An 18,164-nucleotide genomic window follows, 5' to 3' on the forward strand; every position below is an offset into this window, starting at 1 on the left:
ACCGACAGTGTCCTGTATGTGTGCTGGTATATAAGAGGGTACTATAGTGTCCTGTATGTGTGCTGAAGTGTACTATAGCGTCCTGTATGTGTGCTGGTATATAAGAGGTTACTATAGTGTCCTGTATGTGTGCTGGAGGGTACTATAGTGTCCTGTATCTGTGCTGGTATATAAGAGGGTACCATGGTGCCTTGTATGTGTGCTGGAGGGTACTATAGTGTCCTATATGTGTGCTGATATATAAGCGGGTACTATAGTGTCCTGTATGTATGCTGGTATATAAGAGGATACTATAGTGTACAGTATGTGTGCTGATATATATAGGAGGGTACTATAGTGTCCTGTATGTGTGCTGGTATATAAGCGGGCACTATAGTGTCCTGTATGTGTGGTGGAGGGTACTATAGTGTCCTGTATGTGTGGTGGAGGGTACTATAGTGTCCTGTATGTGTGCTGGAGAATACTATAGTGTCATGTATGTGTGCTGGAGGGTAATATAGTGTCCTGTATGTGTGCTGGTATAGAATAGGGTACTATAGTGCCCTGTATGTGTGCTGGAGGGTACTATAGTGTCCTGTATGTGTGGTGGAGGGTACTATAGTGTCCTGTATGTGTGGTGGAGGGTACTATAGTGTCCTGTATGTGTGGTGGAGGGTACTATAGTGTCCTGTATGTGTGATGGTATATAAGAGGGTACTATAGTGTCCTGTATGTATGCTGGAGGGTAACATAGTGTCCTGTATGTGTACTGGTATATAAACGGGTACTATAGTGTCCTGTATGTATGCTGGTATATAAGAGGATACTATAGTGTACAGTATGTGTGCTGATATATATAGGAGGGTACTATAGTGTCCTGTATGTGTGCTGGAGGGTACTATAGTGTCCTGTATGTGTGCTGGAGGGTACTATAGTGTCCTGTATGTGTGCTGGTATATAAGCGGGCACTATAGTGTCCTGTATGTGTGGTGGAGGGTATTATAGTGTCCTGTATGTGTTGATGGTATATAAGAGGGTACTATAGTGTCCTTTATGTATGCTGGAGGGTAACATAGTGTCCTGTATGTGTGCTGGTATATAAGCGGGTACTATAGTGTCCTGTATGTGTGATGGTATATAAGAGGGTACTATAGTGTCCTGTATGTGTGCTGAAGGGTACTATAGTGTCCTGTATGTGTGCTGGAGAATACTATAGTGTCCTGTATGTGTGCTGGAGGGTAATCTAGTGTCCTGTATGTGTGCTGGTATAGAAGAGGGTACTATAGTGCCCTGTATGTGTGCTGGAGGGTATTATAATGTCCTATCTGTGTGCTGGTACATAAGAGGGTTCTATAGTGTCCTGTATGTGTGCTGAAGGGTACTATAGTGTCCTGTATGTGTGCTGGTATATAAGAGGGTACTATAGTGTCCTGTATGTGTGCTGAAGGGTACTATAGCGTCCTGTATGTGTGTTGGTATATAAGAAGGTACTATAGTGTCCTGTATGTGTGCTGGTATATAAGAGGGTACTATAGTGTCCTGTATGTGTGCTTGAGGGTATTATAGTGTCCTGTATGTGCTGGAGGGTACTATAGTGTTCTGTATGTGTGCTGGTATATAAGAGGGTACTATGGTGCCTTGTATGTGTGCTGGAGGGTACTATAGTGTCCTGTATGTGTGCTGATATATAAGCGGGTACAATAGTGTCCTGTATGTATGCTGGTATATAAGAGGATACTATAGTGTATGTGTGCTGATATATATAGAAGGGTATTATAGTGTCCTGTATGTGTGCTGGAGGGTACTATAGTGTCATGTATGTGTGCTGGTATATAAGCGGGCACTATAGTGTCCTGTATGTGTGGTGGAGGGTACTATAGTGTCCTGTATGTGTGGTGGAGGGTACTATAGTGTCCTGTATGTGTGCTGGAGGGTACTATAGTGTCCTGTATGTGTGATGGTATATAAGAGGGTACTATAGTGTCCTGTATGTGTGCTGGAGGGTAACATAGTGTCCTGTATGTGTGCTGGTATATAAGCGGGTACTATAGTGACCTGTATGTGTGATGGTATATAAGAGGTTACTATAGTGTCCTGTATGTGTGCTGAAGGGTACTATAGTGTCCTTTATGTGTGCTGGAGAATACTATAGTGTTCTGTATGTGTGCTAGAGGGTAATATAGTGTCCTGTATGTGTGCTGGTATAGAAGAGGGTACTATAGTGCCCTGTATGTGTGCTGGAGGGTACTATAGTGTCCTATATGTGTGATGGTATATAAGAGGGTACTATAGTGTCCTGTATGTGTGCTGAAGGGTACTATAGCGTCCTGTATGTGTGCTGGTATATAAGAGGGTGCTATAGTGTCCTGTATGTGTGCTGGTATATAAGAGGGTACTATATTGTCCTGTATGTGTGCTGGAGGGTAACATAGTGTCCTGTATGTGTGCTGGTATATAAGCGGGTACTATAGTGTCCTGTATGTGTGATGGTATATAAGAGGGTACTATAGTGTCCTGTATGTGTGCTGAAGGGTACTATAGTGTCCTGTATGTGTGCTGGAGAATACTATAGTGTTCTGTATGTGTGCTAGAGGGTAATATAGTGTCCTGTATGTGTGCTGGTATAGAAGAGGGTACTATAGTGCCCTGTATGTGTGCTGGAGGGTACTATAGTGTCCTATATGTGTGCTGGTACATAAGAGGGTTCTATAGTGTCCTGTATGTGTGCTGAAGGGTACTGTAGTGTCCTGTATGTGTGCTGGTATATAAGAGGGTGCTATAGTGTCCTGTATGTGTGCTGGTATATAAGAGGGTACTATAGTGTCCTGTATGTGTGCTTGAGGGTATTATAGTGTCCTGTATGTGTGCTGGTATATAAAATGGTGCTATGGTGCCTTCTATGTGTGCTGAAGGGTACTATAGCGTCCTGTATGTGTGCTGGTATATAAGAGGATACTATAGTGTACAGTATGTGTGCTGATATATATAGGAGGGTACTATAGTGTCCTGTATGTGTGCTGGAGGGTACTATAGTGTCCTGTATGTGTGCTGGTATATAAGCGGGCACTATAGTGTCCTGTATGTGTGCTGGAGGGTACTATAGTGTCCTGTATGTGTGCTTGAGGGTATTATAGTGTCCTGTATGTGTGCTGGAGGGTACTATAGTGTCCTGTATGTGTGCTGGTATATAAGAGGGTACTATGGTGCCTTGTATGTGTGCTGGAGGGTATTATAGTGTCCTGTATGTGTGCTGGAGGGTACTATAGTGTCCTGTATGTGTGCTGATATATAAGCGGGTACTATAGTGTCCTGTATGTATGCTGGTATATAAGAGGATACTATAGTGTACAGTATGTGTGCTGATATATATATAGGAGGGTACTATAGTGTCCTGTATGTGTACTGGAGGGTACTATAGTGTCCTGTATGTGTGCTGGAGGGTACTATAGTGTCCTGTATGTGTGCTGATATATAAGCGGGTACTATAGTGTCCTGTATGTATGCTGGTATATAAGAGGATACTATAGTGTACAGTATGTGTGCTGATATATATATAGGAGGGTACTATAGTGTCCTGTATGTGTGCTGGAGGGTACTATAGTGTCCTGTATGTATGCTGGAGGGTAACATAGTGTCCTGTATGTGTGTTGGTATATAAGTGGGTACTATAGTGTCCTGTATGTGTGCTGAAGGGTACTATAGTGTCCTGTATGTGTGCTGGAGGGTAATCTAGTGTCCTGTATGTGTGTTGGTATAGAAGAGGGTACTATAGTGCCCTGTATGTGTGCTGGAGGGTACTATAGTGTCCTATATGTGTGCTGGTACATAAGAGGGTTCTATAGTGTCCTGTATGTGTGCTGAAGGGTACTATAGTGTCCTGTATGTGTGCTGGTATATAAGAGGGTACTATAGTGTCCTGTATGTGTGCTGAAGGGTACTATAGCATCCTGTATGTGTGTTGGTACATAAGAAGGTACTATAGTGTCCTGTATGTGTGCTGGTATATAAGAGGGTACTATAGTGTCCTGTATGTGTGCTTGAGGGTACTATAGTGTCCTGTATGTGTGCTGGAGGGTAACATAGTGTCCTGTATGTGTGCTGGTATATAAGCGGGTACTATAGTGTCCTGTATGTGTGCTGAAGGGTACTATAGTGTTCTGTATGTGTGCTAGAGGGTAATATAGTGTCCTGTATGTGTGCTGGTATAGAAGAGGGTACTATAGTGCCCTGTATGTGTGCTGGAGGGTACTATAGTGTGCTGGAGGGTACTATAGTGTCCTATATGTGTGCTGGTACATAAGAGGGTTCTATAGTGTCCTGTATGTGTGCTGAAGGGTGCTATAGTGTCCTGTATGTGTGCTGGTATATAAGCGGGCACTATAGTGTCCTGTATGTGTGCTGGAGGGTAATATAGTGTCCTGTATGTGTGCTGGAGGGTACTATAGTGTCCTGTATTTGTGCTGGAGGGTACTATAGTGTCCCGTATGTGTGCTGGAGGGTACTATAGTGTCCTGTATGTGTGCTGGTATATAAGCGGGTACTATAGTGTCCTGTATGTGTGCTGAAGGGTAATATAGTGTCCTGTATGTGTGCTGGAGGGTACTATAGTGTCCTGTATGTGTGCTGGAGGGTACTATAGTGTCCTGTATGTGTGCTGGAGGGTAATATAGTGTCCTGTGTGTGTGCGCTGGAGGGTACTATAGTGTCCTGTATGTGTGCTAGAGGGTACTATAGTGTCCTGTATGTGTGCTGGAGGGTACTATAGTGTCCTGTATGTGTGCTGGAGGGTAATACAGTGTCCTATATGTGTGCTAGAGGGTACTATAGTGTCCTGTATGTGTGCTGGAGGGTACTATAGTGTCCTGTAGGTGTGCTGGTATATAAGAGTGTACTATAGTGTCCTGTATGCGTGCTGGTATATAAGAGGGTTCTATAGTGTCCTGTATGTGTGCTGAAGGGTACTATAGTGTCCTGTATGTGTGCTGGTATATAAGAGGGTACTATAGTGTCCTGTATGTGCGCTGGAGGGTATTATAGTGTCCTGTATGTGTGGTGGAGGGTACTATAGTGTCCTGCATGTGTGCTGGAGGGTACTATAGTGTCCTGTATGTGTGATGGTATATAAGAGGGTACTATTGTGTCCTGTATGTGTGCTGGAGGGTAACATAGTGTCCTGTATGTGTGCTTGTATATAAGCGGGTACTATAGTGTCCTGTATGTGTGATGGTATATAAGAGTGTACTATAGTGTCCTGTATGTGGGCTGGAGGGTACTATAGTGTCCTGTATGTGTGCTGGAGAATACTATAGTGTCCTGTATATGTGCTGGAGGGTAATATAGTGTCCTGTATGTGTGCTGGTATAGAAGAGGGTACTATAGTGCCCTGTATGTGTGCCGGAGGGTACTATAGTGTCCTGTATGTGTGCTGGTATATAAGAGTGTACTATAGTGTCCTGTATGTGTGCTGGTATATAAGAGGGTACTATGGTGCCTTGTATGTGTGCTGGAGGGTATTATAGTGTCCTGTATGTGTGCTGGAGGGTACTATAGTGTCCTGTATGTGTGCTGATATATAAGCGGGGTACTATAGTGTCCTGTATGTATGCTGGTATATATGAGGATACTATAGTGTACAGTATGTGTGCTGATATATATATAGGAGGGTACTATAGTGTCCTGTATGTATGCTGGTATATATGAGGATACTATAGTGTACAGTATGTGTGCTGATATATATAGGAGGGTACTATAGTGTCCTGTATGTGTGCTGGTATATAAGCGGGCACTATAGTGTCCTGTATGTGTGCTGGAGAATAATATAGTGTCCTGTATGTGTGCTGGAGGGTAATATAGTGTCCTGTATGTGTGTTGGAGGGTACTATAGTGTCCTGTATGTGTGGTGGAGGGTACTATAGTGTCCTTTATGTGTGATGGTATATAAGAGGGTACTATAGTGTCCTGTATGTGTGCTGGAGGGTACTATAGTGTCCTGTATGTGTGCTGGAGGGTACAGTAGTGTCCTGGATGTGTTCTGGTTTATGGGAGGCTAATATAGTGTCCTGTATGTGTGCTGGTGTATAGGAGGGGGTGCTATAGTGTACTGTATATGTGGTGTTGTATGGGAGGTTAACATGCTGTCCTGTATAGGTGCTGAAGGGTGCTATAGTGTCCTGTATGTGTGCTGATGTATGGGAGGAGGTTGCTGTGTGCTGGAGGATACTATAGTGTACTGTATGTATGCTGGCGTATGGGGGGGGAGGTGCTGTGTACTGGAGGGTAGTATAGTGTACTTTACTGTATGTGTGCTGATATATGGGAGGGTGGTGCTGTGTATTGGAGGGTACTATAGTGTGAGGAGGTGATTCAAAAATGATCACAGTATACTGTACATGCATACCTTAGAACATGGGTCCCCGGACTGTGGACCGGTGCCAGTCTGTGACCTTTTGGGGGCTGGGGTGCCCAGGGTGCAGAGTTGGTGGCAGCTCGATCTCTATTAGCGGCCATTTGTTTTGCCGCCTAGGCTCCGCCTCTTGTTTGGTTGACAGTGGGGGCCTTTAAGTGTTTGATGTGCCCCGGGTGTCAGGAGGAGGAAAATAGCCGCCACTTATTGACAGGGGCGGAGCTTCACTCGCTTGCCACTCACCCCCTGCTGTGCGGCATTTAAATATAATAGCCCTGCATTTTAGTTGCCAGCCTCACCAAAATTGTCCTCCACAAAACCGGTCAATAGCACAAAAATGTTTGGGGACCACTGCCGTAGTAAATGACATATAAACTTGAATGGACTTAAACCTACAACTGTATGGATCTGTGTAAAATAATAAGTGTAGATTAGTAAAAATATAAACGGTGAAAGTTATATGTGTTTGGGTGAAAGAGTAAAAGTTATCTACAGTATCTCACAAAAGTGAGTACACCCCTCACATTTTTGTAAATGTTTTGTTCTATCTTTTCATGTGATTACACTGAAGAAATAACACTTTTCTACAATGTAAACTAGTGAGTGTACAGCTTATATAACAGTGTAAATTTGCTGTCCCCTCATAATAGCAACACACAGCCATTAATGTCTAAACCGCTAGCAACAAAAGTGAGTACACCCCTAAGTGAAAATGTCCAAATTGAGTCCAATCAGCCATTTTCCCTTCCCTTCCCTGGTGTCATTTGACTCGTTAGTGTTACAAGGTCTCAGGTGTGAATGGGGAGCAGGTGTGTTAAATTTTGTGTCATTGCTCTCACTCTCTCATACTGGTTACTAGAAGTTCAACATGGCACCTCATGGCAAAGAACTCTCTGAGGAGCTGAAAAAAAGAATTGTTGCTCTACATAAAGATGGCCTAGGCTATAAGAAGCTTGCCAGGACCCTGAAACTGAGCTGCAGCATTGTGGCCAAGACTATACACCCGTTTAACAGGACAGGTTCCACTCAGAACAGGCCTCGCCATGGTTGATCAAAGAAGTTGAGTGCACATGCTCAGCGTCATATCCAAAGGTTGTCTTTGGGAAATAGACATATTAGTGCTGCCAGCATTGCTGCAGAGGTTGAAGGGGTGGGGGTGGGGGGTTAGCCTGTCAGTGCTCAGACCATACGCTGCACACTGCATCAAATTGGTCTGCATGACTGTCGTCCCAGAAGGAAGCCTCTTCTAAAGATGATGCTCAAGAAAGCCTGCAGTCTGCAGAAAACAAGCAGACTAAGGACATGGATTACAGGAACCATGTCCTGTGGTCTGATGAGACCAAGATAAACTTATTTAGTTCAGATGGTGTCAAGCGTGTGTGGCAACCAGGTGAGGATTACAAAGATACGGTAAGTGTGTCTTGCCTACAGTCAAGTATGGTGGTGGGAGTGTCATGGTTTGGGGCTGCATGAGTGCTGCCGGCACTGCTGAGCTACAGTTCATTGAGGGAACCATGAATGTCAACATGTACTGTGACATACTGAAGCAGAGCATGATCCCCACCCTTTGGAGACTGGGCTACAGAGCCAGTAATCATAATAACAACCCCAAACACACCTCCAAGACGACCACTGCCTTGCTAAAAAAGCTGAGGGTAAAGGTGATGGACTGGCCAGACCTAAACCCTATTGAGCATCTGTGGTGGCATCCTCAAACAGAGGGTGGAGGTGCGCAAGGTCTCTAACATCCACCAGCAATGTGATGTCGTCATGGAGGAGTGGAAGAGGACTCCAGTGGCAACCTGTGAAGCTCTGGTGAACGCCATGCCCAAGAGGGTTAAAGCAGTGCTGGAAAATAATGGTGGCCACACAAAAAATTAACACTTTGGGCCGATTTGGACATTTTCACTTAGGGGTGTACTCACTTTTATTGCCACCGGTTTAGACATTAATGGCTGTGTGTTGAGTTATTTTGAGGGGACAGCAAATTTACACTGTTATACAAGATGTACACTTACTGCTTTACATTGTAGCAAAGTGTAATTTCTTCAGTGTTGTCACATGAAAAGATATAATAAAATATTTACAAAAATGGAGGGGTGTGCTCACTTTTGAGAGATACTGTATATTCAGTGTGGCAAAAGATTTGCTTTTAGACTTCATTCACAGACTTCATTCATAGACTTGTACCTCTGTGCAGAGGGTGTTCAGTGCAGCCAACCTGATAAAACCAGTGACACGCCAAGAGATGCAGCGGCTGTATGGACATTCACTTACAGTGCCTTGAAAAAGTATTCATACCCCTTGAAAATGTCCACATTTTGTCATGTTACAACCAAAAACTTAAATGTATTTTATTGGGATTTTATGTGATAGACCAACACAAAGTGGCACATAATTGTGAAGTGGAAGGAAAATGATACATGGTTTTCAATTTTTTTTTACAAATAAATATTTAAAAAGTGTGGTGTGCATTTGTATTCAGCTCCCTTTACTCTGATGCCCCTAACTACAATCTAATGGAACCAATTGCCTTCAGAAGTCACCTAATTAGTAAACAGCGTCCACCTGTGTGTAATTTAATCGCAGTATAAATGCAGCTGTTCTGTGAAGCCCTCAGAGGTTTGTTAGAGAACCTTTTTTTTAACAAACGTTTTTATTAACAAATCAGTATTACATCATAGTCAGCAACAGATTTTCATGCATGTTCAAGCATACAACAGTAATAGAGGTAATCTATATTCGGAGGTCAATATTCTACAAGTACATGGTGCAGTCAATTAAACTTTTTCCTATTCAGGTTGGACACCCGGTTAGAGTTCCTCTCAGTAGCTTGCCCTCAATCCTAGAAGGGTACCGAGTCATTCCCCACTGGGGGGGGGGGGGGGGACAAACAACTTTGTGTCAATGCTATGTGGGATATTCTTTAATAGGGATGATAGAAGGATACGCAGGGGGGGGGGATATCCCCCATGCCCGAGGGAGGGGGGAGTCCTACCCTTCCACGGCCCTTTACCCACGCGCGTCCACCCATGCTGACCATACCTTGTCGAATTTACCCAGCATTGCCTACTCTCATAGGTGAGTTTGTACAGAGGCAGTACTGAGTCAACTGCCTTTTGGCAGGATTCAAGGGTGGGGGGGATTTGTCGACTTCCAGTGCAAGATTATCTCCCTCCTAGCATAGAACAGTGAGAAGGGGATACAAAGTTTGGTATACCTCCCCCAGGTAGCTCAGCAGGAGCACCAAAGGTTCCGCTTGTACCCGTGTCCCGCCCAGCTGGCTCAACTTCCCGGCTATGTCCTTCCAGTAGGTCCAGATTTTGGGACATGCCCAGATCATATGCCAGAATGTCCCAACCTCTGTGTCACATCTAGGGCAGCCAGGATCAAGGTGCGGGTATATGCTGGCCATTCTATGCGGGGTGTAGTATGCCCTGTGGATGAACTTTAGTTGGATGAACCTGTCTTTAGCCGCTATCATAGTTGGGATGAAGGTGGATATACAGTCTTCCCATTTGTCCTCACCCAGGGCTGGAATGTCCTCCCTCCAGTACTTTGGCCAACAGTTTCGCATCCACATTTATTAATGAGATAGGGCGGTATGAGGAGCATAGGGAGGGGTCCTTTCCAGGTTTAGGAATCACCACCACTACCGCTTCTCTCAGGGAGCTCGGGAGTTCCTCTTTCGTTTGCGCCTCTAGTAACATAGTGTGTAGTCTAACAGCTTTTTACTCGGCATACTGCTTGTAAAGTTTAACCGGTATACCGCCCGGACCTGGAGTCTTGCCCGATTGGAGTGTTTTAAGCACCTTTAAAATTTCCTCTACTGTAATGAGTATGTCAAGTGCGTTGCGATATTTTGAGGTCAGGACCGGAATATCAATGAGGTCTAGGTAGGAGGTCAGTTCGTCCTGGGTGCATGTCACCTTAGAGTTGTATAGTTGACGGTAGAAGGAAACAAAGGAGCTATTTATCTCATCAGGGGTATAAAGAAACTCTCCACTATGCCCCTGTATGTGAGATACACAAATCCTCCTGACTGCTCCCGTGATAACCAAGCCAGCAGTTTTCCTGACTTTTCTCCCTGTTTAAAAATACGTTACGATTGGGCCAGCATTTGTTTCTGAGTGAGAGAGGTGCGAATTCGTAGCACCTCCCCAGTCAGAACCTGTAGTTTGGCACAATCCTGAGGATCCCTAGATCTAACAAATCTTGCTTCTTGTAGGCCCGCCTCCCTTTCTGCATTGTTCAGTTTAGCCATTCTTTCCCTTCGTACTTCGTAGCAAAAATGGTCTGCTACTGTCCCCTGGTGTAAGCTTTGAAGGCATCCCACACTACCAGCGCGGCTGCCGACCCAGGGTTAGTTGCCCAGAACTCCTGAAGTGCCCCCCTGAACTGGCCATCCACCGCCACATCCGACACCCAGAACCTGGAGAGCCTCCACAATGTGGCCTCAGGGGCCGAGGACTAGGGATGAGCTTCGTGATCGAATCGAACCCATGTTCGATTCGGACATCGGCTGTTCGATCTTTCATCGAATTGCGAACGATATGGGCCATTCGGCGCGTCACGGCCCATAATTCACTGCGGCATCGCAGTGCATTGCTGGCTGATGATTGGCCAAGCATGCACTATGACCCGCATGCTTGGCCAATCACAGCGCCGTCGGTAGAGAGAGCTGTAATTGGCCAAAGCCAGGGTGGCTTTGGCCAATTATGGCTCAGGGGGTTTAGAACACGCCCCACACTATATAAGGCCGCCTGCACGGCGGCCCTGTGTAGTGTGTTCCTGCGTGCTTAGAGAGAGAGACAGTGTCATTTCATTTGAGTTAGCTAGATTAGGCAGGACAGTCAGTGAGTTAGCTGCACTTACAGTGTATTGTGTGTATGTATGTATGTATGTGTATATATATATATATATATATATATATATACTGTATTCAGTTTAGCTAGATCCGTTCCTGTTATCTTCCTACTGACAGGCAGGCTTGTCTTGTTACAGTATTTACAGCTACCTGAAGAAAATTGCTGGTGTTCTTTTGATCCTATTAGTACCACAGTCAGGCAGCTAGACTATTTACAGTTAGTGTAGTGCGTCCTACTCACAGTGTTCAGTTAAAGCTACAAGTTAGTTTAGTGTGACCTCTGCACAGTGTTCAGCTAAAACTACAAGTTAGTGTAGTGCACAGTGTTCAGCTAAAGCTACAAGTTAGGGTAGTGCGTCCTCCTCACAGTGTTCAGCTAAAGCTACAAGTTAGTTTAGTGTGACCTCTGCACAGTGTTCAGCTAAAGCTACAAGTTAGGGTAGTGCATCCTCCTCACAGTGTTCAGCTAAAGCTACAAGTTGGTGTAGTGTGTCCTCCTCACAGTGTACAGCGAAAACTACAAGTTAGTACGGTGTTCAGCTAAAGCTACAAGTTAGTGTAGTGCGTCCTCCTCACAGTGTTCAGCTAAACCTACAAGTTATTTTTTTTCGAGCTCTGCACAGTGTTCAGCTAAAGTTACCTGTAGAAGGTTGGTGGTGTTTTCCTGATCCTATCACTACCGCAGGCATCTAAATAAGCTACAAGTTATTTTTTGGCGAGCTCTGCACAGTGTTCACCTAAAGCTACCTGTAGAAGGTTGGTGGTGTTTTCCTGATCCTATCACTACCATAGGCAGCTAAATAAGCTACAAGTTAGTGTAGTGCGAGCTCTGCACAGTGTTCACCTAAAGCTACCTGTAGAAGGTTGGTGGTGTTTTCCTGATCCTATCACTACCGTAGGCAGCTAAATAAGCTACAAGTTAGTGTAGTGCGAGCTCTGCACAGTGTTCACCTAAAGCTACCTGTAGAAGGTTGGTGGTGTTTTCCTGATCCTATCACTACCGCAGGCAGCTAAATAAGCTACAAGTTATGTAGTGCGAGCTCTGCACAGTGTTCACCTAAAGCTACCTGTAGAAGGTTAGTGGTGTTTTCCTGATCCTACCGCAGGCAGCTAAAAGTTATTTTTTTGCGAGCTCTGCACAGTGTTCAGCTAAAACTACCTGTAGAAGGTTGGTGGTGTTCTCATACTACAGGCAGGCAGTTGATTTTGCTAGCTGCAGTATCAGTACATATATATCCCAGCTTAGTGCAGCTACAGGCCATTAGAATGTCTGGAAGGCCAATAAGGAGAGGCAGACAGTCACAAGCCAATAAAAGAGGGCAAGCAGGCTCTGTGTCTAGAGGCAACAGTGCTGGTCGTGGAGACGGTGCATCCTCATCAGCACGTGGCCGTGGGACACGCTTGGCCTTTTTTTTGGCAGCTGGCCGTGTTGAGCCGCAATATGCGGAAGACTTGGTCAAGTGGATGACCAAGCCGTCCTCATCCTCCTCTCTCACCCATGCTCAGGATACTTTGTCTGGCAAAGCAGCGGCCTCTTCCCTCGGCTCAATGTCATCAGTGACTCCTTCCCTAGCCCCACCATGTCCTCCTGAGCAGTCCCTCCCATGTCCTCCTGAGCAGTCCCTCAAACTGTTTGACCACAGTGTTGGGTACATGCTCCAGGAGGATGCCCAGCGTTTGGAAGGCTCTGATGATGATACTGAGCTAGATGAAGGCAGTAACGTGAGCACGGACAGAGGGGGTGCCCAAGAAGGACAACAATCTGGCAGTCATGCTCCCCCTGCTGCAGCATACTGCCAGGTTTGCTCCATTGATGAGGAGGGAGGGGATGATGAGGTCACTGACTCAACGTGGGTGCCTGATAGGAGAGAGGAGGAGGAGGCACATCACCAAAGAGGCAGGATGCCCTCCAGGGGCCAGCCTAAGGGCAGCACACTGACTGCATCACACCCCGAAGCTCCGCATGTGCAGGGCGCTGCAGTCTCTGTGCGTTACTCAAAAAGTTCTTTGGTGTGGGCCTTTTTTTGAGACGAGTGCATCAGATCGCACCGCTGCTATTTGCAACATATGTCTCAAGCGTATCTCACGTGGCCAAAACATCTCCCGCTTGGGCACCACATGCTTGACCAGACATATGTTGACCTGCCATGCAGTTCGTTGGCAAGCGTATCTAAAAGACCCACACCAAAGAACAAAGAGGACCTCTCCTTGCTCCACATCAGCTGAGATCTCCAACCCCACTATACCTTCAGTCCTCTCTGAGACCTGCACTGAGAGGAACGAAGGTGTAGAATTAGGTGTGTCACAGCCAAGTACTTGTCGGCAATCTGCTTTCGGTACACCAATGTCAGATTGTACTAGGCAAATTTCCCTGCCCCAGCTGCTGCACCTCCGAAAGAAGTTCGCTCCCAGCCATCCACATGCCCAGCGGTTGAATGCTAGCTTGGCAAAATTGCTAGCACTTCAACTGCTGCCTTTTCAGTTGGTAGACTCTGCCCCCTTCCGTGAGTTTGTGGAATGTGCGGTTCCTCAGTGGCAGGTACCCAAACGCCACTTTTTCTCACGGAAGGCGATTCCGGCTCTCTACCGGCATGTGGAAGGCAATGTCTTGGCCTCGCTGGACAGGGCGGTCAGCGGTAAGGTGCATATTACCGCTGACTCATGATCCAGCAGGCATGGACAGGGATGTTACCTAAGTTTCACCGCACATTGGGTGACTCTGCTGGCAGCTGGGAAGGATGCAGGACAAGGTGCAGTAGTGTTGGAGGTTGTTCCGCCACCATGTCTCCAAAATGCCACTACTAATGATTGTGACACACCTCTCTCCTCCACCCCCTCCTCTTCTTCTTCCTCTATGGCCTCTTCCTGTAATTTGTCCTCGGAACCAGCGGTGCTCCGTAGGCGTTCAAGGGGCTACGCAAGTACGCAGGCCAAAAGATGCCATGCGGTGCTTGAGCTGGTGTGCTTGGGGGACAGGAGCCACACTGGGGCAGAGGTTCTGTCAGCTCTGCAGGGGCAGGTTCAGAGGTGGTTGACACCACACCAACTTAAGGCAGGAATGGTAGTTTGCGACAATGGCACCAACCTCCTCTCTGCCCTCCGACAGGGACAAATGACCCATGTGCCCTGTTTGGCTCACGTGCGACTATGGCATCAGGACAGGGTCAGGGGAGCTTAGTTTTTTTTTCCCATGCCAATGGGCCATGATCAGGGATGCATGCACTGTCCTGTCACCATTTGAGGAGGCCACGAGGATGGTGAGCAGTGACAGTGCATGCATCAGTGACACTGTCCCCTTGTCCACCTGTTGGAGCACACGCTGCGTGGAATAATGGACAGGGCACATGAGGCAGAACAGAGGCAGGAAGAGGAGGACTTCCTTAGCTCTCAAGGCCCCCTTTACCCAGACAGTGTTCCTGCGTGCCCGCCGATCACACAGGAAGAGGACAAGGAGGAGGAGGATTGTGTCAGTATGGAGGTGGAGCCTGGCACTCAGCATCAGCAGCAGTCTTTAAGGGATCAGTCCCAAGGAACACATGGACTTGTACGTGGCTGGGAGGAGGTGGCTGCGGACCATGTCGTCCTTAGTGACCCAGAGGACTCTGGACTGAATGCCTCAGCAAACCTATGCTGCATGGCCTCCCTGATCCTGCAAAGCCTGCGTAAGGATCCTCGTATTTGTGGTATCAAGGAGAAGGACCAATACTGGCTGGCAACCCTCCTTGATCCACGTTACAAGGGTAAGGTTACAGACCTTATCTTGCTGTCGCAGAGGGAGCAGAGGATGAAACATCTTCAGGAGGCCTTGCAGAAAGGTCTGTGAAACGCGTTTCCAGAGACTGGGAGTTTACAAACTCCTATTTGTAACCTGTAACGTGTTGCTGAGGCTTCGGTCAGTCAAAGAAGGAGCGGTGGAGAAGGTGGCCGCCTGACCGATGCGTTCAGACAATTTTTTAGTCCGCAGCCCCAAGGTATGATCGGTTCCAGCAACCATCGCCAGCGTCTGTTTTACATGGTGCAGGAAAACCTAGGGGCAAGATCTGACTTGGACACCTTTCCCACCGAAAATCCTCTGGGTTACTGGGTCTTGAGGATGGATCACTGGCCAGAGCTTGCACAGTATGCAGTTGAGCTACTGGCCTGTCCTGCATCCAGCGTTCTTTCGGAACGCACATTTAGTGCTGCTGGAGGCTTTGTAACTGATCACAGGGTGCGTCTGTCCACCGACTCGGTCGATCGACTGACCTTCATAAAGATGAACCAGTCTTGGATCACCACCAGCTACCAAGCACCTAATGCTGATGTAACCGAATAATTTTTTTTGAAATCTCAGATCCCTTCAAAGACTGCCTATGCTGATGCTGAGTGACTATCCTGAGTAATTATCCTCTTCCTCCTCAATGATCACGCTGATAGCTTGTAAGAACATTTTTGGTTCTGGGCACCGCCACCAGTGCCTAAGGCCCAATTTTTCAGCCCCTGTCTAACAGGGGCGTGTAATTACAATTTTTGATGCAATACTTTGCAGCAGGGCTCGTTCCTGCGTTTTAACTAGAGTATCTATGAGGGGTTGCAGTATTGTGGCACCAGCACCAGTGCCTAAGGCCTAATTTTTCAGCCCCTGTTCAACAGGGCATGTAATTACAATTCTTGATCTAATATTTCACAGCAGGGCCCGTTTCTGCGCCCACCAAGAGCGAGTGAGGACTTACAGTGTTGTGGCACCAGCACCACCACCAAAGGCCCAATTTTTCTGCCCCTGTTCAACAGGGGCATGTAATTACAATATAATATTTCACAGCAGGGCCCGTTTCTGCGCCCACCAAGAGCGAGTGAGGACTTACAGTGTTGTGTCACAAGCATCACCACCATCACCAAAGGCCCAATTTTTTTCAGCCCTTGTTAAACAGGGGCATGTAATTACAATTCTTGATCTAATATTTCACAGCAGGGCCCGTTTTTGTGCCCACCAAGAGCGAGTGAGGACTTACAGTGTTGTGGCACCAGCACCACCACCAAAGGCCCAATTTTTCTGCCCCTGTTCAACAGGGGCATGTAATTACAATATAATATTTCACAGCAGGGCCCGTTTCTGCGCCCACCAAGAGCGAGTGAGGACTTACAGTGTTGTGTCACAAGCATCACCACCATCACCAAAGGCCCAATTTTTTTCAGCCCTTGTTAAACAGGGGCATGTAATTACAATTCTTGATCTAATATTTCACAGCAGGGCCCTGTGAGGACTTACAGTGTTGTGGCCACAACAACGCCTAAGGCCCAAATTTCTGCTGAGTATATAGGGCAGGCTCCTACTTTCAAACATCCAACTTACAAACGACTCCTACTTGCAAACGGAAGGAGACAACAGGAAGTGAGATGAAATCTACCCCTAGGAAGGGAAATTCTCTCCTGTAAGAGTTAATATGGGAAAAACATTTCTCCTTTCCACTGATGCTTTATCACCAATCCTTGTTTCACAAAAAACCCCAAATGTTCAAAAAACATTTGGCATTGGGACAAAACATGAGGTTCAATCTTCTGAGGAGGAGCACAGACAGCAAAACAAATGTCACAGGGGTGATGTTTTCCAAAAAGCTTAAAAAAGATTTTTTGGCTGGAGCTAAACACGTTAAAAATGTACACGTTCAAAATTACAAACAGATTCTACTTAACAACAAACCTACAGTCCCTGTCTTGTTTGCACCGCCTGTATACTGCTGTTCAGAGTATATAGGGCCTGGTGGCCCCACACCTTTCCTTTTTTTAATTTGGGTGCGGGGTTCCCCTTAATATCCATACAAGACCCAAAGGGCCTGGCAATGGACTGGGGGGTACCCATGCCATTTGTCTCACTGATTTTCATCCATATTGCCAGGACCCGACATTGCATTAAAGCCGCAAGCAGTTTTAAATGACTTTTTTCCCTTTAAAAAAGACATTTTGTGCAGGGACTGTTCTAAGCACGGGAAACACGCGCCACTTTACAGGCATACTATAGACACCCCCCAGGTTTGATATTTAAAGGAATATTTCACTTTTTTTTACTTTAAGCATCATTAAAATCACTGCTCCCGAAAAAACGGGCGTTTTTACAACTTTTTTTTGCATTGATGCATGTCCCCTGGGGCAGGACCTGGGTCCCCAAACCCTTTTTAGGACAATACCATGAAAATTAGCCTTTAAAATGAGCACTTTTGATTTCGAACGTTCGAGTCCCATAGACGTCAATGGGGTTCTAACGTTTGTGCGAATTTTCGGTCCATTCGCAGGTTCTGGTGCGAACCGAACCGGGGGATGTTCGGCTCATCCCTACTGAGGACAGGTCCATGGTCAGCAGCAGCAGTGCATGGTCTGATATACCCCTGGGGAGTATCTTAATATCCATGGCTCTGGGCAAAGCTGCTCCTCCCGCATAAGCCAAGTCGATCCTAGAGAAGGAACGGTGAGATGCGTAGTGACAGGTGTAGGCTGAATTTGAGGATGCCTCCATCGCCACACATCTGTCAGGCCGTACGTCTCCGGCCACTCCACCAGTGCTGAGTAACCGCTTGTGGACATTTTGTCTATATTAGGATCGGGGACCAGGTTGAAATCACCTAAAATCATAATATTATCATTAGCAAATTCTGCAATTTTTGAAGTGATCTGATTCAAAAGAGACAAAGATACTGGGAGAGGCAGATATAGGCCCGCTATAACCCACTTCATTGAACAAACTTGAGCATGAATGAGTACATATCTGCCCTCCGAGTCCAGTACAAGATCCAGTAGTCTGAAGGGGATAGATTTGTGCACCAATATGCTGTCACCCCTCGCAAAATTTGAGTATGTCGAATGGTAATGATACCCATGTTAAGGGTCGGCATAATCAAATGTCTGGCTGGCAGTAGGAGGATTAGAAGGGTGCAAGCACCT

At 46.3% G+C, this 18,164-nt stretch overlaps 1 protein-coding gene across 2 annotated transcripts in view; it reads right to left on the reverse strand.

Moving 5' to 3' along the window:
- LOC141128403 (serine/threonine-protein kinase 38) overlaps positions 1-18,164 on the reverse strand; it is a 113,735-nt gene that overhangs the window by 85,471 nt on the left and 10,100 nt on the right. The window lies entirely within an intron of this gene.

Source organism: Aquarana catesbeiana, linkage group LG02 (assembly GCF_042186555.1).
Source record: "Aquarana catesbeiana isolate 2022-GZ linkage group LG02, ASM4218655v1, whole genome shotgun sequence".
Lineage (NCBI taxonomy): Eukaryota > Metazoa > Chordata > Amphibia > Anura > Ranidae > Aquarana > Aquarana catesbeiana.